Source organism: Pinus tabuliformis, chromosome 8 (genome assembly GCF_031772625.1).
Source record: "Pinus tabuliformis cultivar Carrire ecotype Pingquan chromosome 8, CPIR1, whole genome shotgun sequence".
In the NCBI taxonomy this organism is placed as follows: Eukaryota; Viridiplantae; Streptophyta; class Pinopsida; order Pinales; family Pinaceae; genus Pinus; species Pinus tabuliformis.
The window spans coordinates 840,954,395-840,980,291 of record NC_142294.1 but is presented as its reverse complement, the minus strand read 5'-3'; the positions used below and the strand labels follow the sequence as shown (position 1 = coordinate 840,980,291).

The 25,897-nt window shown below is 43.5% G+C and overlaps 1 protein-coding gene across 2 annotated transcripts in view; it reads left to right on the top strand.

Moving 5' to 3' along the window:
• GSNAP (gamma-soluble NSF attachment protein) overlaps positions 1-25,897 on the top strand; it is a 202,656-nt gene that overhangs the window by 137,552 nt on the left and 39,207 nt on the right. The window lies entirely within an intron of this gene.

Below are 25,897 nucleotides of genomic sequence, written 5' to 3'. Positions count from 1 at the left end.
AGAAGTGGAGTACCCCCTCCATGCATGTTCCACCACTCAAGAGAAGAAAAAGTCTCTCGATCTTTAATTGCATGCATGCTCCCAAATGGACCAGTGTTAAGCGTATAGTTGCTCACCTGTCTCCGTACCAATGCAGCCTCCTCCTCATCAGGGATTAATTTACTCAATGCAGCCATATATTTTCTGTGAACCTCTTGATCTTGGTGTGGTTTTCTCCTGCTTCCCCTCCCAGGTGCTAGTGTTGAAAGCCATGATGGATGATAGTATTTAGGTGTCAAAACATATGCTAATGCATGCAATGGAACATTTAGCATTTCCCATGGGTTTTCCACCTCTGCACGAATATAATTGTACAAGGTGGTATCTCTAGGTTTAACAATGTCTCTAATCTGCCCCAACATGCTATCCATTTGCTCATACACCTCCCCAATTACTGGTCGATCTGAATCTGCAAACTTGATCATGTAATAAATTGGTTTGGTGAATTGCAAAACATATTTAACCTGTGCCCAAAAGTAACTGTCAAGAACAGTGTCCTTGATTGCATTAGCACCATCTATGTCAGTGTTAATTTCATCCCATGATTCAGCACACACCAGATTAGTTAAAGCTTGTCTCGCCTTCACTAGCTGCCTAAAGGTAAGGTAATAACTAGCAAATCTTGTCTTTGCAATTTTAAGCAACTGCAACTTGGAGTAAGTGCCATAGAAGTAGTTTACCCTTGTATGCCCTGTGATGAATTTAATGAGTTGCTTCCCTCTACTGTAAAGCTCAGTAATCCACCCACATTCTTTGTGCTTCACAATATCATGCATCAAAAGGTTCAATGTGTGAACCAGGCACCCAGACCAAAAGATGTGTGAATAAGTACGCTCAATAATTTTTCCTGTTGCCTTACAATTTGCTGCATTATCTGTGATCACTTGAACCACATTATTCGGATCAACATCTTTGATTGATTTCAATAGGAGATCTGCAATGTTTTGTGCAGATGCAGTGATGGAGGAGGCGTCATGACATGTAATAAATACTGCACCTAGAAGAAACACCAAGAACATTTATCAAATGTTGGTTTCTAATATTTGTCCAACCATATGATACAATGGATACCCCAGAATCTACCCACTCATTTGTAAAACGTGTCAAAGCTCTTTGAACCTTAGCTTTTTCTCTTTCTAATAACATTGTTCTAGCTTTCTCATAGTTGGGGGCCTTGTATCCTTTTGGGGCTTCATTGATGGCCTTTACCATTTCATGCCAATAGGGAGAGCGAAGCACATTGAATGGTACACCGCAAGCACAAAGAAAACAGACTATCTTTCCATCCACATCATCCCTCCCAACAACATTAAGGAAATCCCCTATTGTTCTTCTACCTCCAGAGCTTGCAGAAGTACCATGAGGAGATGAGCAGCTACCAAATTTAGAGGTTGCACTTGATTCAGAATGAGTTTTTTGTTTCTTGTTTTTTTGTTGTGCAGCCTCTTCTATTTGGATGTATTTTCTTCTTTCTTCAGTTGAAATGTTTGGGCAAATTTGTACCCCCACAGGACCCTTTTTTTCATCACTGTCCAACACCCCACAAAGATGCCTCTTCACACGGGTATATGAACCACAATATGGTTTTCCTCCATGACAACCATGAGGGCACACAAATTTGTAAGTTCCACCACCCTTTCCCCCATCAAGTTTGGTCACATAGTTCCACAAGGGTGTTAATGCAGCTTTCCCATCTAGTGTTTCAGTTTCCCCTTCAGTATCATCCCCTTCCTCTTCAAACCCTTCCTCCTCATCATACATTGGGTCACTCATATTGGGACAACTATCCTCTTGTGCTTCTTCCCTTCTATTCCTATTCGCCCTTGCCATCATTAAAACCAAGAGTGGAATGATACATAGAAGCCAAAAGAACACCATCTTGGAATATGGATATAGGTGGTGGACAACCTGCAAGTAAAGGGGCAAGTAGAAACAATGGGAAAGAGTAGAAGAGGGAGGAGAAAAATACAAAAAAAATGTCAAAAAAATAAGGGAGTTTGGGGTTTGAACTTACCTCTTTAGCTCTTGTAGATGAAGTCCTCCTCGCTCTTGCTCCAAGCTCCTCCTCCTTCACTCCTCCAAGCTCTCCTCTCTTCTCCTCTCCTTTTCTCTCTTCTCTTCTCCTCTCCTCTCGTCTCTTCTCCAACTCTCATAAACTCAAAGTGAGAAAATGAGGAATGAATGGGGGCTTTATTCCCTTCATTCCTCACCTTAACCTCACCCTAACCCACCCCCTTGATGCCAAGTCAACAAAAATTAAAAAAACAATTATAAAAAAAAACTAATTTTACCTTACGTGCGGCCTTTTTCGGAAGCGTACGCTTCCTCCTCCGAAGCGCCACGCTTCGTACACCCGGAGCGCCATACGAAGCACGCTTCAGAGGTCTGGAAGTGCGCTTCCGAGCCACGCTTCCGAAAAGTCCAGGAAGCGGCAAAAAAAATCGGAAGCACGCTTCCGGTGAAGCTTCCTAGGCGCTTCCGCACGGGATGCGCTTCCGGGCTTGGAACTGGGGGGGGGGGGGCGAAGCTTCGTAGGCGCTTCTGCATGGGACGCGCTTCCGGGCTTGGAACTGGGGGGGGCGAAGCTTCCTAGGCGCTTCCGCATGGGACGCGCCTCCGGGCTTGGAACCGGGGGGGGGGGGGGGGGGGGCGCTTCGTGTAACATTGTTCTGGAGGCTCTGCATCAGCCTCTGGAGCCTCTGCATCTCCCACAATGGCCCTCCTCAGGCTCTGTGCAACTCCCGGCTGCCTCTACGTGGCCTCTAGCTGCTTCTGCGTGGCCTCTAGTTGGATCTACGTCAACCCTTTCCCGGTTTCTACGCTGATGCTCTCGGTACTATCTCTGCCTCTCTGCTACCGCATTCATTGCCCCTCAACTGCAACTTTGATCACTCCTTCGATTTCCTCAACAAGCCCTGCCCCAGAGAATCGAATTCTTAATCAACTCGGTGTGTTCTCCAAGTGACCGTCAAGCCTCTCTTATACTTTCTCGTTGACAAATCAATGGCCGAGTCCCTAATCAACGACTAAGATTAGATCTGGATTGATCCATGACTTTTGGACCATTCTAACACAATTTTATATTAATTCACATTAATATTTTATTTTCCCCAAGTTTAGACTTAGGGACTCCATTAAAAATATTAATTATTTTAATATCTCTCAAACTGTTTAGAATCCGCCCAAACCATTTCTGGGTATTGGAGATCTCATGTGCCTTAGTCTCTCCACCAATTTTCACAGCTAGGGCACATTCGATGCTACCCCAAATCAACATCTTTTACATTAATAAATTGCCTGAAGTGGCCCCATTGGCTCAGGCTGTAAACTGCTTCCCTCTTTGAGGGTTTTAACCACGTCAAGTATACTGGTGTATTAATCTGTGATTTGTTGTGAGCGGTGTCCTTTGGTGTTCTATCTGAGGAACTTACCCTGTAAATTGCTACATGGTATCAGAGCATAGCTCACGAGTTCGATACATTGAATAAACCAACGCTCCCTGTGTGTCTCATGACATGGACTAATCGCCTCTCATGGATCCTTATCTCTGGCGATGCGATCGTTGACTAACACCTACGGGTTTTGGTCTAACGGCAATCGTGATTCCCAACAAGAATTTCTTGGGTGGACTTGCACCCCAAAAAAAAAAGTAAATTTAATTTTAATTTTCATAGGTTGACTTGGAGACCTCTTTGGCATGTGGGAATACCTCTCGATGCTAAAAAAAAATCAACACTCCCTCTTGAATTTCTCTTTAGCTGAAATTTCTCCTACCTAAGGAAAAGTTCATGAGCTTGCGATGTTGATGTATGTCTATAGATCACTCCATCTTGGAGTAGGTAATATGAGTATCATGGGCCATTTACCCCTAGCCAAATCAGCATGGCTTGGCCAAAGTTCTTCATGGCTTCTCAAGAGAGGATATGCCCTTGGACCATTTAGCCTTGGCCAAATTAGCATGGCCCAACCAAAGTCCTTTATGTCTTCTCAGGTGAATTTCATCTATCCTTTTGGTTAAATCAACAAGATCCAACTAAGTTCTTTTGGCTTCTCAAGAGAAGATTTGTCCAATCATGCAATTGTTTAGGGCCATTCACCCTTGTCCAATCGACATGACCCAACCAAAGTCCTTCATGGCTACTCAGGTGAGTGTATCCATCTCCCCTGGTCAAATCAACATGACCTAGCCAAGTCCATCTGGCTTCTCAGGAGATGGTTTGCCTAATCTTGCAAAGATATCAACACTCCCTTTCAACAAGGGAGACATTCTGCATCACGCCAAACTTGTCTCTGAAGTATACAAACTTCGCTCTAGACAAAGCCTTGGTGAGAATGTCTGCAATCTGCTCATTTGTGGATAGGTATTGGAGCTTCATTGCTCCCTTCTGCATCATGTATCAGATGAAGTGATATTTGATCTCAATGTGCTTCAACTTGATCAAATAGTTCTGCAAGTAGCTTCCCAAGTCACACCGCTTCCTTACTTGCGAGTTGTGACAATGGCTGTGCTATACTCTGTCTTTGCTGTACCAAGTGCGACAGAAATCTGCTTCTTGCTAAATCAAGATATCATAGTTGATCCCAAGTTGAAGCAACACTCTGAGGTGCTCTTTTTGTCCTTTGCACTCCCTGCTCAATTTGAATCCATATATCCCTACAACTTAACTTCACCACTTGAGACATATGTTAGACCATATCCAACTTTACCATGCTGGTACCTTAACACATGCTTCGTTGCAACCCAATGTACATGCCCTGGTTCAACCATAAACTTGGCTCAATGTGCTCATTGCAAAGCAAATATTTGACTTGGTGTTAATGAGGTACATCAAGGATCCAATCAACTGCCTGTACATCGTGGGATCCACCAAATCTGAATCTGAAGCAGAATCACTTAACTTCTTCAAATTGATCACCATAGGTGTAGCCATGGAATTGCAATCCATCATATTGAATCTCCTTAAATCTAAGCAATGTACTTCCTTTGTCCGCAGAAGATCTCATCAGGCATCTGCCATACCTCCAATCCCAAGAAATAATATATCAAGCCAAGTTCCTTCATTTTCAAACTTTGAGACTATCTCCTTTTGACATTGAAGCAAATCCTTCTGTGGTAATTCCTTCTGCCATTGGTGCTCCCTCTGTCACCGAAGCATACTCTTCTATCTGACATGGTCCCTTCATAGAAGGCATACAACTCCTAGAGACTTCTTGTCTTTGAGCATCTGACAAATTCATGACATCCTCTTGGAAGGCTGCTCCTTCCATTCTGCTTGATTCTCTGCTCCCTTAGAATTGGAAGCTCTTTTGATCATCTGGCACGGTCATGGATGTCCTAACAATCTATACAATCCTCCCTCTCGAACATCAATCACTCTCGCCGAGTCTATGCTCGAGCCCAAGAATTTGACCATCTGGCGACTGGAGCAAAAATCTTCTTGTAGTCCACTCCCTCTTTTTCGAGAACCCTCTTGTTACAAACCTTGCTTGGTACTTCTTGATGCTTCCATCTATTGCATGACTCATTGCATTGGTAATCTCCACAATTCTTCCTTTCTACAAAAACTCCACTCAAGTGGTCATGGAAGAAAATATTATAACCAAGCACGGAAAATACAAAGACAAGAGGCTGACCAAAAAAAATAAACATAATAATAATAATCAAGGAAAAAATATGAAGTACTTATCTCTTGATTAAGGAAGAATGTGTTCAGGATTGTCAACTCCCTCTCAGAAAAATTTGTAAGAGAAGCTTGGAAACCTGTCATGTGCCTAGAGGCACAACTGTCAACAAACATTATTGGAAGTAGATCCTAAAGAAAGAATTCCTTTGACTTCTTCTAAGGTGGATGTTCATCATCATCATCATCATCAACATTGGTTGCTAATGCATGCTGCTTTTCCTTCCTTTTCTTCTCAGGACATTGGGAGGTGTTGACCACACATGCATCAACACCCCCAAGAAGCAGAGTACATATCAACAGATTCAAATTTTCAAGATCATCTTCATCATGCAACTTCCAGATCATCTTCAGCCTCTTTAGGTGCTTTCTTGGTGTAGTAAGTGATTTTATGATTTCTTTCCTAAGGTTAACTTAGGAAAAGTACAATAATTAATTTAATTAATTATTTTGGACTATTAGGCCAAAGTTCTAAGGATAAATAATTAAATTATTTAAGTGACTTAGATATAATCTCAACTGTTGATCTCAATTGAGGCTTATGATTTAATCCTAGCCAGTGATCATTTTGGAGATTAAGGTTAGGGATTTTGGCTTAATGAAATTATAAAATAAGCCTAAGGGAGAGGTGAAGATACATAATTGTTGAGAGAGCAATTTTCTTAAGAGCGAGAAGCTCGATTAGACTGAAGAGAAGTGAAGAGAATTGCAACAGGGAATTTTGGGAGAAAATTTCAGGGAAATGGAAGCCAAGAAAGAGAGAGGCTGAGTCAGCTGAAGAGGAGGGCTGAAATATCCAGAGGCCGAATTTCTCAAGTGCGCTAGGTCTGTACGAGGGAAAAGAGACGGGTCATATTGCTTATGAGGGATGCTAAATTTTCCAAGGGTTGAGATCCTTCAGTAGTGCCGATTTCTAGGCGCTGATTTCCAATTTCCCAACAATTGTATTTTTCTGTGTATTTTTTGTGGGTCTGGGTTCAAATTCTCCTGACAAATTTAATACGAAGGAAGATTGTGTTGGACACGAATTTGCTATTGTAGTGTGATTGATTTCTTCATTTTACTTCCGATGCATTTTATTTTGAGTTGATATCCTAGTGTGTTTATTTTATTAACAATGTCATAAATATTTGAGATAAATATTCTGGTTTTTTAATAAATCGTTGAAGTAAAGTAAATCAGATCTGGTATAAAAGAATTAACATACAGATGGATCCATGAAATTTCACCCATTAGTATATGGTCTCCATCCATATGAGCTAGCTCCTTGGCATCAATATGATTCATAGTAGAATTGGTACAGTGACCACTACTAGCTGTTGATTTTTTGTAGCATCGGGAGGTATTTTCGTTGTGCTAAAGGGTCTCCAAGTCGGCCTAGAAAATTTATGTAAAATTTAATTTTTGAAATGTCAAGTCGGCCTGCTCAGCGAAGGGATGTGTCTCTTGGGTTGTCACACCCATTTCGACAAGTATAAATAAAAGATACGATGTCTAATTTTCTTGACCAACGAAGAAGCAAATCTGATCTGATTTTTTTTGAGGTTTATCTTCTCACTTGACCGCACGTGTGAGGAGAAAGAAGACTATTTGACCAACGTTGACTGGGTTATTTGATCTCTGTTTTGACTGATTTTTACTAGAGCAGTTTGAGTTTGACTCGGCTATAGCTAGCCACAGGGCATTGACCGCAGGACGTTGATTGCAGGGCCGCAAGGCATTGACCATAGGGCCACAGGGTTGCAGGGTGTTCGTCACAAAATTTGACTGCAAAATTTAGAAGTGATTTTGTATAAAATTGACCAGGGTTGACTAGTATGAGGACCAGGTTTGACTGGTATTTGACTTGAATTATTGGTACAAATTTTTAGACAAAATTGCTGATTTTAAAAACCTCGCTGAAGAATAATTTCTCTTAAATAAAAGTTATTGGGTTTTCTCCCAAGGTAAAAATTTTGTCTCTATTGTTCATGGTTGTCTTTCTATGATCTTTACTGTTTCCGTTGCATCTACTGTTGATATTTTCCGAAGTGTAATTGCTCAATGATAGTGGTGGCATATGAATACTGTGTGAAAATCATTAGGAAGTAATTATTTGGCAGAAAATTGCATTCTATTGTACACCTTGTAGAAAAGCTCAACATGGTATCAGAGCATTGTTGAAAGATCAACCATTGAAGTTAGTTTGAGAGACAAGTGTTCAACAACTTGAGCCAGAGCGAGTTGAGAAGAAAGTCCTTGTTTTTGCTCTTGTAGATTGCATTATAGATAGTGATATTTGGTTGGTGGACAATGGTGCTTCTATACACATGACATGTTTTCAAGATTCTCTCACCTATTTGACTGAGAGGGATTCAACATGGGAAGTGAAACTTGGAGACAATGCCAAGTATGTTGCGAAGGGAGATGGGACAACATCGGTTCAGTTGGAGTTTGGAGATTTTATACATATGAGTGATGTATTGCTTGTACCAGGTTTGAAGAAGAACCTACTCTCTATTTTAGAGTTGGAGAATAAAGGCTACAAAGTTGCATTTGTAGATGGTCAGGTTCTTGTATGGCCAAAGGGCTCGAGCATAGACTTAATAAGAGTGATTGGAATTCGAGAGGGAGGACTATACAAATTATTAGGACAACCAACCCAGGCATTAATGCCCAAGGAGAAGAAGAAGGATATGTCAAAGGTCAAGTGTTTCATTTGTCATGGTTTTGGACACTATGCCTCCCAATGTCTTAGAAAAGAGAAAGAAACATGCATTGATGGTAAATGTTGATGATGATGATGATAAGCATCCACCTCTAAAGAAGTCACAAGTTTGTTAGAAAGGGAGTTGACAAATCCTCAACAATTTCTTCCCTAATCAAGAGATAAGTACTTCGTATTTTTTCTCCCTTTATTATTATTATTTTTATTTTTTGGTCATACTCCTGTCTTTGTATGTTGCCTTGGTTATGATTTTTCTTCCATGGCTTCCCGAATGGAGTTTGTAGAAAGGAAGAATAGGTACATTGTGGAGATTGCCAATGTTATAGTTCATGTAGCAGATCGCAACATCGAGAGTACAAGGCAACGTTGTGGGAAGAGGGTTCTCCCAGAAGAGGGAGTGGACTACAAGGATATTTTTTCTCTAGTCGCTAGATGGTTAGTTTTCAAGAGGGAGGATTGTACATATTGTTAGGATGTCCAGGACTATGCCAGATGACTGGAAGAGCTTCCAATTCAGAGGGAGTAGACAATCAGGTAAAGTTGAAGGAGAAACCTTCCAAGAGGATGTCATGGGTTGAGATTGTCAGATAAGATGCTCAAACAAGAGGTCTCTAGGAGCTATATGCCTTCTATAAGGGGAGCATGTCAAAGTTCAAACATAAGAGTATGCTTTAGTGACAGAGGGAGCAACATTGGCATAAGGACTTGCTTATGTGACAAAGGGAGTAGCCCGGATTACCACAGATGGATCAGTGTCAAAGGGAGTTGGCCTCAAAAGTTTGAGATGAAAGATCTTGGCTTGATGCATTATTTCTTGGGATTGGAGGTGTAGAGAGCAGATGATATCTTCCTTGGACAGGGAAGTATATGGTCCAAATTTTGAGCAGATTCAGTATAATAGATTGCAAGTACATGGCTACACCTATGGTGACCAATCTAAAAAGCTGAGTGATTCTGCTTCAAATTCAGATTTGGTGGATCCCACAATGTATAGACAGTTGATTGGATCCTTGATGTTTGCTTTGCAATGACCACCTTGAGCCAATTTATGGTTGAGCTGAGGCATGTACATTGGGTTACAACGAAGCATGTGTTGAGGTAGTACCTGCATGGTACGGTTGGATATGGTTTGAGATATGTCTCAGGTGGTGAAATGAGGCTACAGGGATATACAAATTCAGATTGTGTAGGGAGTGTGAAGGACAAAAAGAGCATCGTGGTGTGCTACTTCAGCTTGGGATTAGTTAAGATATCCTGGTTTAGCAGGAAGCAAACCCCTATCGCACTCTGTACAACAGAGAATATCGCAACCAGTGTCGCAAGTCATGAAGCAGTGTGGCTTCAGAAAGTTCTTGCAAGACTCTTTGATCAAGTCACTTCATCCAAGACATGGTGTAGAAGAGAGCAGTGAAGCTCTAGTACATATCCACAAATGTCCAAATCGCGGACATTCTCACCAAGCCTCTGTCTAGAGCGAAGTTTTATAATTCAGAGACAAGCTTGGTGTGATGCAAAATGTTTCCGTCATTAAGAGGGAGTGTTGATGTCTTTGTAGGATCGGGCAAACCATCGCCTAAGAAGCTATGAAGGACTTTGGCTAGGTCACGTTGATTTGACTAGAGGAGATGGATACATTCTTCTAAGAAACCATAGAGGACTTTGTTATGTATAAAATTTAGATTGTTATGTTGTGTATTAATTATGATTAATTTAGGAAGAAGGAGCACTGTTGTCGCTCCCAGAGACAGCCTCGGATTGCTTACAAGACCAGTGCTTGGGCACATCTAGATTCTGTGTGTCTCGTATGATTCTCAAGAAATTGGAGACATCACATATATTTTATATATGTATATATTTAAATGGAATGGGTTGGTTCATTCATCTAAAGGAGTAAGCCATGAATTTATGGTACTTCTTCACATGTACAAATCGCAGAAATATATGCATAAAACAGTGGAGGCCGAGTAGTTCAAGGACTTACAGTTTAATAAGATTTTGCAGAGTAATGAGAGGATAAGGAGAAGGAGTAACTCATCACATAGAGCTTAAAGCGTCAAGAATTCTACACTTATCACATAGAGCTTGATGCATCAAGAATTTCTACACTTATCTGAGTTACAGGTAGATATAATGGACAAAAGAGAGAGTGAATGCTAGGATTCATGTAGCGCAATTTTAAAGATATAATCTCAATAATCCATACAGGCACATGCATTAATAAGTCAATACAAATGAATCTGTGAGGAAGTATGAAATATTTCTAGCAGCTATGATTGCATGAATTCAGAGAAGAAACATGAATACAATGGATTTTAATAGAGAGATAACAAACTGTAATACTCGAAGGGGGAATCACCACCATTTACTTGATATTCTGAAAGATCTGTATTATAAAGTCATACAGTCTGAAAATAACATGCAATGTTTTCTTTAGGATTTCTGAACCTTTGTAAAGTGTCACTTCCCCCTATTTATCTGGAGAGGGGAGCGTTTGAACATTAACTACAACAAAATATCTTCTGCCGAGTCTCAACTGTCAGATCGACTAGCTGTCTCGGCTAGGGATGGCTTTGTGGCCCAAAAACATTAGAAAACATTAATTGCCTCATTAAAGGGCGACACATTACAGGATCACAAAAACGGGTCAATCGAGCAGATGAACACGCCAACAAAATATCTCCATGCCCATCCCTGTGATCGCCTTTGCTTTTAGGTTGTTGCTTGCTCATTGACTGGCCTCCTGTGCTGCTCAGCTGGTTCTCGTCGCTTCGGCCTTTACTGCTTGAATCATTCATCCATTAAAGCTGGGAGTGGGAAACTATCAGTTTCATGTCGCAGTACAGGAGTAGAGGACCCTTGGGTGGTACTTCGTCTTCCCTCTGTATGGGGGCACCATGCTGGATAATTAAGTCCTCCCGAGCTACTAAGTCCTTGTTTACTTCTGTCAGCGTTGACCCTGGTTCCATGTCACAAAGGGCCTTTCTGGATCATCCCATGTCGGGTTTGAATGCTCCATCTCCCTTATTAAATGCCACAGCTGTCGACCCACCGTGCCTTTAAAGTTCTGCAATACCTGGTTGCAGGGTTCTCATATTGGGATTTTTCACTGAAAAAGCCTTTACAAGATGGGCCTTCAGATCCACTCTAGCCCCTTTTGCTTCATGTGACTGGGGGCTATGACCAAGTGCTTAGTCCTTGGGCGCTAGGGCCTTTGGACTCCCCTCCGGGGTCTTCTTCCTTTTGTTACATGGAATCCCACATACCAGCGATATATAACACTTTACCTTTAGTATTCCTTGACACTTGCGATCACCGATCTGCGAGATCGGGCCCACCCAGGATATCGTAATCACAATGCAGGAGAAATGGTTGAGGACAAGTGGTTTTCGGAGGGGGGCATGAGCGGTAAATGGTAAGTGAGGTGGGGGGGGTGTGAAATGATATGAGAGGGACATGTAGCGGTGGGGCCCAACGGGGAAATCGCTTTTTCGGACCCCCCCTCCCCCCTCGCCGATAAAGGGAAACAATGGTGGGGGGGCCGAAAAGGCTTGCGAGCCGTCAATCTGGGCAGTCCAGAGATGGGGGGTGTTTGATTAATATGCGGCTTTTGAAAAGGGACGGACCCGCCAACCCATTAACTCCATTGTATAAAATATCGCGTCTGGGGAGTTCCAGCATATCGCAATCGCAAGTCGGGAAGGACTTCGGTAGAGGAGGAACCTTTGCTTTGTGCTATCGCTGACTGTCGATCTGCGGGATTGGTGACATCATCAGCGACACGTGGCTGCTGGCACTTCCTGAGTGGTGACACGTGTCACCCGGCTATGCCCCCTTAGGACCCATGAAAATGCCAAATCTGTGTGCCACATGTCCTCCATACCACCACATCATGCTAACGTCAGCTACCACGTGGATTCATCCGGACCAATGGTGCTTTGCCACATGGCCCCACTGTAGGAGAGAGAAAGAGCCCGCCTGCCTTTGGTTTTTCACAGCTATCCTTTGTTAAATATTTTTTTGCCCTCTTGGCGCTTTCCACTATCATATCGCAACATTGCGATATCGCAGTGTTTTGGAGTTGTAACCCTGCAGTCACGCCGATCGCCGATTTGCGATGCCCTGGACCCGCCGATCGCTGATGTGCGATGCCCTGGACCCGCCGATCGCCGATATGCCTGTATTGCGGGAACTCTGATTGCGATTTGTGATATTGGCGATCGCTGATCACTGATCTCGCTGCTTTTCTCCATTGCTTCTTTAGAAAAAACGCCGATTTGCGATTGTGATGAGCATGGGCCTTTGAAGTTTGCGATCGCCACTGATATTGGCGATCGTTGATCACAAGTTGCTCTGTCCTTCCCTGTCGCTGCTCTTAGGAAACTGCGATTGCGATTAGCCTCCCCTTGGTCTTTTCCTCTTTGTTTTATGGCTTTCAAAGGGTATGTTCAATCTGCTCTAACTTCTAATCCAGGAGTCCATTTTTGGACTTCCACCTATCGTTGGAAAGCTTATTTCGAGCACTATCGAGTGGAGAGGGTCCGATTTAGCTTTGAGAGCTTTTGTGGCTTGAAAAATGGCTTCAAACTTCACTGCTATTTGGCACTTGGGACAACTGAAAACTCATAATGCAGTGAGTGACAACAGGCACAATCAAAAGATCATGATCCCTCATGTAAAGGCAACGAGGCTATATTTAAGCCAATGATTGTCATTGTAAACATCATCATTCATTCATGCTAATATATATATATATATATATCTTTTATTTTTACAATAGACTTTGGTTGGGTCATGTTGATTTGACCAGGGGTGAATGGCCTAGGGCAATTGTAGGATTGGACAGATCTTTTCCTGGGAGGCCATGAAGGACTTTGGTTGGGTCATGTTGATTTCTATAGAAGAGATTGATGTAATTCACCTGAGAATCCATGAAGGACTTTGGCTAGGCCATGTTTATTTGGCCAAGGGTGAATGGACTTGGGGCAAATACTCTCTTGAGAAGCCATGCTGATTTGGCTTGGTCATGTTGATTTGACCAGAGGAGATTGATACATTTACGTGAGGAGCCATGTTGATTTGACTGGGCCATACTGATTTGGCTAGGGCTAAATGGTCCAGGATACTCACCTTGCCTACTCCAGGATGGAGTGCTATATAGACATGCATGTGAAAAGACACTACATCAATGTAACAAGCTCATGAACTTCTCTTGTGGAAAGAGAAATTTCAGCTAAGGGGAAATTTGTTTGTAACTAAGGAGAATATCTCCTTCACTGAGAGGGAGTGTTGATTTTTTGTAGCATTGGGAGGTTGTCTCGCTCCGCTAAAGGGCCTCCAAGTCGACCTAGAAAAAGTTATGTAAATTTAATTTTTGAAAAGTCAAGTCAGCTTCCCTAGTGAAGGGACGTGTCCCTTGGGGTGTCACACTCATTTTGACAAGTATAAATAGAAGATATGATGTCTCATTTTCTCGACCAAAGAAGAAGCAGAACTGATCTGATATTTTCCGAGGTTTATCTTCTACCTTTGCCACATGGGTGAGGAGAAAGAGGACAAGTTGACCAACGTTGACTAGATTGTTTGATCTCTGTTTTGACCAGAGCAAACCGAGTTTGAATGGGACGCAGGGCATTGACTGCAGACTTTGACTACAAAATTGACCAGTTTGACTGCAAAATGTTGGAATTTCTAAGTCTAACCCGTTAGAAACCCTTCATGTACTCTCTGATTTATTCCTACCTACTTGTTCTGTTGATTAACAAGTTATTTACCATGTAAATACTGGAAATAAATACAAGTACATGCTCAACACATTACAGATCATCAATTGAAGGAAACAAAACAAGCACACAAGTGACGCCGTTGTTTTTGGACCAATGTCCCCGGAAAAACCCAATGCGGGAAAACCGATGCAACTATCTGAGGGTTTTATTATTATGCAGTTCTGAATACAATATGGGTGCCAAAACCAGCTCACCCAACATAGAATAATCTCGACAGTAGTGCCTCTGCTTCGGAGGTAGATGCTTCGGCTGAAACCCCCGAATAAACACTTCGGCAGCTCCTTAGCTCCAATCTGTCTCACGAAAAACCCTAGTGTCAACCTCTAGGGATTGCGTCAGCCTCTTTTGCCCTCCGCGTCAGCTTTCCCGGCAGTTTCGGTTATTCCCGGCAGTTCCAACGTCTGCCCTCTACGTCAGCTTTCCCGGCTGTTCCGACAGTTCCTGGAAGTTCCGACTATTCCCGACAGTTCTGGCTTCTGCCCTCTACATCAGCTTTCCCGACTGTTTCGGCAGTTCCCGGCAGTTCTGGATGTTCCCGACAGTTTCGGCTTCTGCCCTCTGCGTCAGCTTTCCCGGCTATTGCACTGATCCTCCCGACACTATCTCTACCTCTCTGCTTCTGTATTCACTGCCCCTCAACTGCAACTCTGATCACTCTCTCGACTTCCTCAGCAAACCCTGCCCTAGAAAGTCGATATCTTGATCAACTCTGGTGTATTCTCCAAGTGACCCTCAAGCCTCCTCTTATACTTTTCTCGTTGACATATCAACGACCGAGATTAAGTTTCTAATCGACGACTAAGATTAGATCTGGCTTGATCCATGTCTTTTGGACCATTCTAACACAGTTTTATATTAATCCACATCAATATTTTAATTTCCTTAAGTTTAGACTTAGGGACTCCAATAAAAATATTAATTATTTTAATATCTCTCTAACTATTTAGAATTTGCCCAAACCCTTTCTGGGTATTGGAGATCTCATGTGCCCTAACCCCTCCACCAAATTTCGTGGCTAGAGCACATCCGATGCTACCCCAAATCAACACTCCCTCTTAGCGAGGACTGTGCTCTAGCAATACTCCTCACTGAGTATTACTCTGATCATTCGGCATCAGTCCCTGTGCTGATGCTAGGCCTGCTGCCCACCATCCTCTGCATTGCTGTATCCTACTGCTGCCCATAGTTTTGCCACTGCCACTGCTGCATCTGTACGATAACTCCCTCTGCATCCGTGCTGCTGCTGGTCCTTTCTCCCAACACTGCATCTGCACTGCAACTCCTCTCATCATGTTGCATTGTGCTGCCCACTGTTGCACTGCAACTCAGTTATTGAGAAGTAAGTAACTGATCTCCCAACTCTGACCTCTTTGTTGGGCTAGAGACCCTCCTGATGCTGAAGCTCCCTCTGCTGCTGACAAGTGCTCCCTATCTGACCTTTGCGCTGCTGCAACAACTCCCTGCATCTCGCACCATTGCACCCCCCTCTCTGTGCCATCCTACACTGGTGCAACACTCCCATGCCTTTCGCACTGCTGCAGCCTGCTAGCCTCGCGCTGTCTCGGGACTCCTGCACTGTAACTCCCTCTGCTGCTCCATCTGCATCCATCTCTACCCACATCAGCCAGTCCTACTACTCCTCTTTGGGGCTCCTGTAGCAAGGTCTAATCCAAGAGGCTGGGTACCTCGAGGATCCTGCCCCTCATCGCTTGTAGTCCGTCTGACTACAGCTTGATGTCTCCCCACTTCCACTCAAGTGGTGCATCTGAACTCATGGCACAGTCATCGTCTGTCTCCACTTCCTTCGCTGCCTTAGTCTCGGAAGACTCTCCCTTACTCTTCTTCCTTGGACACTAGGTTGCATAATGACCCAACTCCCCACAGTGGAAGCACTTGATCTTTGAGAGATCCTTCTTCTTCCGCTTTTCTTGCTTTCCCTTAGATGCTAGGGCAACATCCTCCTCCTCCTGCTTGACTCTGATCCCCTTGCCACTGCTTCCCACCTTTGACTACCGTCTGATCTCTTCTTGGCGAAGAGCCGCCCACATCTCATCCTAAGGTGGTAGTGCCCCTCTGCCCAGTATACTCTGGATAAATACCTCCCAGTCTTCTGAGACTGCATTCAGGGCTGTCCTCACCATCAATTCCTGATCCGGCGTGGCTTCTATAGTAGTCAGAGGAAGGTGTCAATCGATTCTCCCTTCTTCATTTGATATGACCTCGGCTGATACTCTAGTAACATTCTTCTCTGCATAGAAGTATGCTAGTACAATTTATTTACCACATCTCATATGTCGTTTCCTTCTCGGCAATATGTGGTACTACATGGTCCTTGACCCCATCAAGGATGATGCTCTTGGCCCTCGCCATTGCCTCCTCGTACTTGTTGTTCTTAGCTGGGTCGACTGGGATAGCTATCGTCTTTAAGGTGAAGTGCTTGACATGATTTCTATAAAGTACGAATAAGATTTTGGCCATCCAGACTGCGAAGTTTGATGCTCCGTCTAGCCTATCCTGGTCTCTTACTCCGTGTAGTGCCATGATGCTCTTCTACATCCCTCTTGGAAGTTCTCAATAAGGCTCCCTCCGAGTCTCGATTTCCCTCCTGGAAATCCTTCTGCCAATGTTGAGATGCCCCCTACTCTGATCGTTTATGCAATCGCACCACTGATCCGGATTTCTCAGCCAGAAACCCTCAGTAGCAACTCCCTCCTCTTGGCCTTGCTTTGTCAGGTACTGTTCTGACTATAGTACCTCACCAGCTCCATTATGCAACATTCCCACAACCTTCTAAACCCCAACAACCTGAAGGTGAGAGCTCCTAGGCTCTGCTCAATCCCGACACCAGCAACCCGATGTCCTCAGCCAACTGCGTCAGCCCTCCTAGCTTTTGCGTGGCTCTGCGTGAGGCTCTCTTTGCATCCCTTAGCCTCTGCGCTGCCTCTTCCTGGTTCACCCTTGATGACTCAGGCACTGCGTTACCCTTCCCTTGTTGCTGCTCTGCTAGAAACAACTTCTGTCACCTCGGGACAGTTGTTTTCTGCTGCTATTGCTCCGCTCGACTGATGTCCTTAGTTCTCCTGTGATCTGCAACCACCCTTTGAGACCATGTTGGAATTTCTAAGTCTAACCCGTTAGAAACCTTTCATGTACTTTCTGATTTATTCCTACCTACTTGTTCTGTTAATTACCAAGTTATTTACCATGTAAACACTGGAAATAAATACAAGTACATGCTCAACACATTACAGATCATCAACTGAAGGAAACAAAACAAGCACACAAGTGACATTGTTGTTTTTGGACCAATGTCCCCGGAAAAACCCAATGCGGGAAAATCGATGCAACTATCTGAGGGTTTTATTATTATGCAGTTTCTAAATACAATTTGGGTGCCAAAACCGGCTCACCCAACAGAGAATAATCTCGGCAGTAGTACCTCTCCTTCAGAGACAGATGCTCCGACTGAAACCCTGGATAAACACTCCGGCAGCTCCTCAGCTCCAATTTGCCCCACGAAAATCCCCAGCGTCAGCCTCTTCTGCCCTCTACGTCAGCTTTCTCAGTAGTTTCGGCTGTTCCCAGTAGTTCCGGCTTCTGCTCTCTGCGTTAGCTTTCTCGGCTGTTCCGGCTGTCCTCGACAGTTCCGGCTATTCCTGGCAGTTTTGGCTTCTGCCCTTTGCGTCAACTTTCCCGCTGTTCTGGCTGTTCCCGACAGTTCTGGCTGTTCCCGACAGTTTTGGCTTTTGTCCTTTGCGTCAGCTTTCCCGGCTATTGCGCTAATCCTCCTGACACTATCTCTGCCTCTCTGCGTCTGTATTCGCTGCCCCTCCGATGCAACTCTGATCACTCTCTCGACTTCCTCAGCAAACCCTGCCCCAGAAAGTCGAAATCTTGATCAACTTTGGTGTATTCTCCAAGTGACCCTCAAGCCTCCTCTTATATTTTTCTTGTTGAAATATCAACGACCGAGATTAAGTCCCTAATCGGCAGCTAAGATTAGATCTGGCTTGATCCATGTCTTTTGGACCATTCTAACACAATTTTATATTAATCCACATTAATATTTTAATTTCCCTAAGTTTAGACGTAGGGACTCCATTAAAAATATTAATTATTTTAATATCTCTCTAACTGTTTAGAATTTGCCCAAACCCTTTCTGGGTATTGGAGATCTCATGTGCCCTAACCTATCCACCAAATTTCGTGGCTAGAGCACATCTGATGCTACCCCAAATCAACACAGAATTTAGAAGTGATCTGTGATAGAATTGATTAGGGTTGACTAGTATGAGTTTGACCAAGTTTGACTAGTATTTGACTTGAATTATTGTCACAGATTTCCAGAGAAAATTGATGATGTTGTAAACCTTGCTGAAGAATAATTTCTTGTAAATAAAAGTTGTTGGGTTTTCTCCCAAGGTTGGGTTTCCTAGGGTAAAAATATTGTCTCTATTATGCATGGCTATCTTTCTATGGTCTTTATTGTTTCCGCTGCATTTACTGTTGATATTTTCTGAAGTGTAATTGCTCAATGATATCAGTGGCATATGAATATTATGTGAAAATCATTAGGAAGTAATTAGCTGGTAGAAAATTGTATTCTATTGTGCATCTTGTAGAAAATTTCAATACCAACTACATCACCATGGGTTATTTCTTGAGTTAGAGGACTTTCTCTCCCTTGTGTGCTTTCCATTGCATTTAGAAATATTGAGCATGTTTTGGTTAGACTTGAAGATAAAAATTATTTGAACCAAACCTCTTCAAATTGTTCAAATTGAATCCCTTTTACTCCCTTTACATAGTCATGTGATGAAAAACATTAAGGTCTGGATGTTATATGAATAGGTTCAGTTTTCCTAGAAGAAAAAGATGTGCTTTAAAATAATGGGTTAAATAAGTCCTAGGATCAAAATACGTAGGACATTCTTTCAAATGTAGGCAATAATGAAGATTTATCCATGGCTGAAAGAAAGCCTTATTGTTTTTTCACGACACTGGAGAATCTAGGTTAGGGTCTTAGAATCTCTGACACTACCAATCCAAATGCCACAACAAACTACTTTGCATATCGGAATGTAAACAACAGTAAATCAATTAGTGCACAAAACAGACAACTTTTTACAATTTTTCAATAACCCAACTTCTTTGTATTAACAAATTATAATACAACTATCTAGGGCTCCCGTACCAGAGATAATGGCCCTCATACAATCACTGGTACAAGGAATACAACTAGGGTTTGGTGTCAACAACTATGACAACGAATCTACCCTGAACAAAGTATAACTGACTGTCTAGCTGATGTAGTTGACTTCACAGCTTCTCTTGGTCGTACCCTGAACACGTGTTGGTTCTTCTGCTCCCAACCTACAACTCTGCCTCTATCAATGGATCCTGCTCCTTTAGGTCACTGAACATGGCTCTCCAATCTACCCTCTAGTTGATGATTCGTCCATCAATGGCTCAACACATAGGGACTCCTATTGAGTTGTTCACAACTCTGTTTGTGAACAACTCTAGACTGTCCACTGCTGCTCCTCAGCTCCTTTGGGACGACTTCTCTCTATTGCCTTCCTGCGTTGCTCCAATGAAGACAAACTTTGGGCATGGAGGGCTTCCCTCTATCACTGTAAGACATCCTTCTCTTCAACAAATTTGGGCTAGATCAGTCCCTGTGTTCTCTTCAAATCTGCCTCCTAGCAGTCCAAATGTCCTATTCTATATTGCACTTAGGGCCTCCTTGATCACCTACTTGTTGCCCTCCAACAACCTCAAGCTGTCCAATACAAACTATTCTCCTTTAGGACTATCTATCCACTAGCAAATGAATAACATACCTTATTTCTGCAACTACTGCTGCTTTCCTTGTCCTCGGCCTTTGTGCAATTCTGAACTCTGGTTAGGGCACACGTCAGCCCTAATTTTGCTCCAAAACCTGCATTCTTTCCTCACTTAAGACCTTCCAAAACTTTTCTGCCTTTTTCTGTGGTTACAACCTAGATTATTGCTCCTTCTAGGACTCTCGACCTTCCCAAAGGATGGACTGTCTACTTGCAATCCTCTCAAAAATTCTGTGGCCCGAAACAGAGAGAAAGAACACCTCAAAACCATGCACAAACCTACCAGCCTTCTCCTCCTTGACCTTGACCTGCTGCCTATGAAACTTGGCCCTCCAAACAGTCTAGAAAAGTCATGACTCACAAACCAATGCTCTTTTCCTTCTTCGCTGGAGTCCTTCACATCTGCGGCTAAATCAGAGAGAGATCTTTGATGTGTTTGCACTTTGGATGATGCCTTTTGAGGCCTATGAGCTCCTCTATTTATATGCGACTTTGTGGTGTGACAACTAGCCCTTAAGGGCACTTCTTACACAAGGTCGACTTGTCACTTTTAATAACAACCACTTTGACATATAAAAATTATGATCTGCACTTGTAGGCCTCCTCTCTTGGTGTTTGAAGTTTCCCCTTACTCCTCTAAGGGTGCTCTTCCATCTCCAAGGGTCAAATGTCCAAAACTCCTCTTGGTTTCACACCCACAAGCTTGGGTGCAAAACCCACATGTTGGGTTCTTAGCCCACAAAGCACTTTTGTGGTGCCAATTCTTCCACAACCTTGAACCCTAGGGTTTGGAGTACCTCTCAAGCTACAAATCTCAACAAGCCCATTGACATAAATAAACAAAAATCTTTCTACCAAGATTGCCTCAATGAATAATGTGTAAAGGGTTAAGGATAAGATGAAAAAAATGGTTCTCTCATAGCCATTTCTCACAACTTAATAGCATCAATAAAACTAACTAGAAGTAAATGATGGGATATTCAACCTTTAAAAAAAAACATTTGGTATGGTTTGCCACTCAACACACTCTAGACACCTTTCTTGAACTTTTTGCCGATTTATCCATTCTTGAATCGACTCCTTTCCAATGAAGGGGGCCTACAGAAAATGGTGAACTCATCAACAACTTACCACCAAATCACTCTGGCAACCTTGTAGCCCCCAAAAACATGTTTAAGGATATGCTCCACCACTTAGGCGTAAACTCTAACCAGTGGATTTTGTATGATTTGCACAATCCCTTATTTTTCTGTTACCGAGTTCCTCTTATTTGGCATATTTTTAATGTGAAGTGGGCTCTAGTTGCTTCTTGTTGTTCTTGGGGCAACTGGTTCAGGGATTTCAAATCCCTGGCCCTGATTGGTGCCATGGAAAGCCCCATATGTACCACCATTATGGGAATTTGGCTTGCATTTCAATATTTGTGACAAGTGATTTTTTCGCCAAAGCTTCTAATTTTGCTTTCTTCTCATCTATCTGTCTGGACGCCTTGATATATATGTGTATGTAAAATGGTTATTGTGGGAAACCTTGCAATGGAAAATAATGATGGAGAAGGGACTGCAAGAGATAGTATTTCCTATGGAGGGATGGATAGTCTATATAATCACAGCTCAGTTTGATGATGTGTACTACTTGATAAACTCTTTATTGTTCAGTAATGAAATATGAGGCTGATCTAGGTGGATATTGGTGGCCACCTGCCAAGTCCACTTGGACCCCCACCATTGTTCCTTTCAGCTTTTCAGTTTGCTTAATTGTAGCATAGTTTACTATTTTTAGCAGTTTTTCGGGTCCTAAACTTCCAGAGCCATTTTGAGGCCCTAAACGACATTTTTTGAAAACTGGGAGCAACATCGGTCCATGGACCCATGTTGCTCTTCCCAAAGTTGTAGTTCTCGGATAGATCTTTCTAACGAGATATTGTGCACGTCAAATGGAGATCATATGCCAAAGTTACGACCCTGGGAAGTTCATGTACCAATTTACCCAAATGGGGCCCACAGTTTGGCATTTCATCTTCTAGGGTTAGGTTTTTGGATATTTAGGGTTTTCCATTGTTTCTCAACAATAAATAGGCCTTCGAGCCTCATTGTAACACAATTCAGAGGCATGTAGCTACCACATCTCTTCTCAGAGATAAGCTACCATCACTCTAGCTGGTTTATTTCCATCGCTGTTTGTAAGCATATTTTAGTATTTTACATTAATGAAATGAAGTATTATTTCCATTGCATCTCTATGTTTATGTTTATCTTTGTAATTTGTTGCGTTCTTGTTTAAATCCGGATCAGTGGTATCAGAGCGGTCTGCTTTTTCTCTGTTTTTCTTTGCATGTCCCCAACGAGGTCGGGATATAAGGAGTTAGGGCTTGAACTGGTTGAACCTTTGTAAGACCAACCTCGCAAATCTTGACGACCTCCCATGGCGGATGAAAAGAAAGACGAGGGGGCAGGAGATCCTATCAAAATCTTGCTTGAAGAAGCCCTCGAGTGACAAAGGAATGTGATGATGGACAACTTTTCCTAGATCCTTTAGTAGCTACCCAGGGGTGACACATCGGCTTCCAACAACGACTCTGGAAACGCCACACCCTTTAAGGTACAAGTTAATTTTGAAATCCCCATATTCGAGGGTCAGATAGATGCAGATGCTGTCGATAAATGGTTAAATCTGCTAGAGGGTTATTTTTTGATTCATGATTTTTCCAGTTGGGAAAAGATTATTTTTGCTCTTCTCAAAGCAGCCCCCCACATCAAGGACTAGTGAGAAACCTACTGTGAGCAGAAGGATGAAAGTACAGGCTCACTATTTTCAGTCGCACCCACATGGGATTCATTTCAGGATGCCATCAAGGAGCAGTACTACCTTGCCGGAAGCTATGAGGATCAATACATAAAGTGGACCACGTTGCGGCAGGGGAGGGACCAAGACGTGCCGAAGTTTACCAATATTTTCCATACCCTTCGCACAAAGTTGGGTATCAAGGATTCGGAGCAGTATTTGGTACTCAAATACCGCAGTTGCCTGCACAAGTACATCAAGGAAGAAATAGAATTCCTGAACATCCCCTCGCTCGGCAAGGCATATCGATATGCTGTCAAGGTCGAGAAAAGGTTTAAATGGAAGAAGCGAGACTTTGGATCTGCGAATCTGAAGCAAGGGAAAGGTGCCCCCAAACCGTAGAACAAAGGACAAAGCCAAGGCGGAGCGGCCCAAGACAACCCACCAAAGCTGCAAGCAAAGAACAACGCCGTGAAGCCGAAAAAGGACACAGGAAAGTGGTGTGAGTTCCATAAGAGCTCCACTCACAACACAAGTGTCGGGCCAAGTAGTCACCGGTGGTCGAGCTAAAGGTTTCAGAATCAAATGCATGTTTCGACTCTGAGTCAGAACCCGACAAGGGGAATGACAAAGGGAAGCAAATTATTGATGCAGAGCCCAATGCCACCATTGCCACCACGAAGATACAGAAGGAGGAACCCGAAGATCCAGAGGAGGAGGAGCATCTCTTCCACTCCCAGATGTGGGTAAAGAGCTCCCCGCTACAGTTCATTGTCGACAGCGGGAGCCAAAAGAACCTCATTTCGGCAGAAGTCGTGAAGCAGACCACAACACATCCACAATTGTACATCATCGAGTGGCTTCACCAAGGACAGGATTTTCGCGTGTGCCAGCAGTGTTGCCTTCCATACAACATCAAGCCCTTCACGGATGAGGTATTGTGTGACATTGCTCCCCTTGAAGTTTGTGATGTATATTAGGACAACCATACTCGTGGAAGCGACATGCTGTGTATGAATCAAGGCCTCGTGCTGTTATTGTTACTTTGGGAAATAAGTTGTACAGGATACCAGAGGTAGCACCGCCTACCGCCATCTCTTTGGTTACTGCAAAACAATGTAGTAAGCTCATTTCCAAGGCTGAGAAATTTGTTTTCCTGATGATACGCGCTCAAAGAAAGAAGAAGACGGTGGCCGCGACCTCCAGACAGGGCCCCTCCGCACGACAACTACAGATGGACAAGGTCGTGGAGGAGTACGAGGACATCTTCACCTCCCCCGCAGGGGTTCCTATGCACTGTCAGGTCAAGCATTCCATCGATCTGATCCCAGGTGCACTGCTGCCCAATGGACCAATTTATTGGCGCTCCGTTCTGGAGAACGATGAAATCAAGAGGCAGATTCAGGCGCTGCTGCGGAAAGGTCACATCCGTCCTAGTTCATCGCCCTGTGGGAGCTCGATTGTGTTGGTACAGAAGAAGGATGGGACTTGGAGACTCTGTATTGACTATCAGGCGCTGAACAAGATCACTGTCCGTAATAGGTACCCGATCCCACAAATTGATGACCTCTTGGACCAACTGAAGGGGGCAAAATATTTCAACAAGATCGATTTGAAGTCAGGATATCACCAGGTACCAATCGAACCCTCTGATGTGTGGAACACTGCCTTCAAAGCCAAGGAGGGCCTTTTCGAATGGTTGGTTATGCCTTTGAGATTGACGAATGCTCCTGCAACTTTCATGAGGCTAATGGATGACATCTTGCGGCCATTCACCAACTCATTTGTAGTGGTATACTTGGATGACATCCTGATCTTCTTCCAGAGTTGGGAAGAGCACCTCCACCACATCCGACAGGTTCTCCAAACATTGCGGCAACACAAGTTATGTGCCAATTTGGAGAAATGCACTTTTGGCATGACCCAGGTTCAATATCTGGGATACATTATTGATGAATAGGGGGTGCATGTGGATCCAACCAAGATCCAAGTCATTTGGGATTGGCCATCTCCAACCACTTTGATAGAGCTCCGCAGCTTTCTAGGTCTTGCCAACTTCTACCGCAGGTTCGTGTTGGGATTTTCTCATATCACTTGGCCCTTGAGTCAAGTCACCAAGGGAGGAGCGAAAGCAAAATTCTTTTGGTCTGAATTTCAACAGAAGGCATTCACAGAGTTGAAAGATCGCCTCTGCACGGCACCAGTGCTCGCATTATCAAACTTGCAACAACCATTTGAGGTCGAGATAGATGCCTTTGACTATGCTATTGGGGCAGTCCTTACTCAACACGGGCATCCAGTGGCATATCACAGTGAGACACTTTCAGACACAGTCCGAAAGTATCCCACTCGTGACAAAGAGATGTATTCCATTGTGCAGGCCTGCCAACAATGGAAGCATTACATTTTGGGGAGGGAAACAATCATCCACACAAACCACCGACCCTTGCAGTTCATATAGACCCAAGGGAAATTGCAGAATGATCGCCATCAAAAGTGGTCCACATACCTGCAACAGTTCCACTTGAATATCAAGTACAAGAAGGGAAGCACCAATAATGTTGCAGATTGCCTCAGTCGACCACTGATCATGGCGTTAACCACCATGCTCAACTCTTGTGGGCATGAGATTTCTGATTGGCCACTTCTCTACAAAAGCAACCCAGAATTCGACCACACATAACAGACACTCTTGAAGGGTCAGTGTGTTCAATATTTTCACCTCCAGGATACCCTGTTATGCCACCTGGGTCACCTTTGTGTTCCTTCAAGCGAGCGTGCCAAGATGATTTGGGAAGCACACTACAGTCGGGCTGCTGGGCATTTCGGGGTCGAGAAAACGGTGGAAGTACTGCAGAAGTATTTCTATTGGCCGAATCTTCGACAGGATGTCGGGAAGTACATCAAATCATGCACTGCCTGCACCATTGCCAAATTGACCATCAAGAAGCAAGGCCTCTATACCCCGCTGCCTACCCCTAGTCGACCTTGGGAATCCATCTCCATGGATTACATGTCAGGCCTTCCTTCCACTAAGCATGGAAACGACTGTGTTTT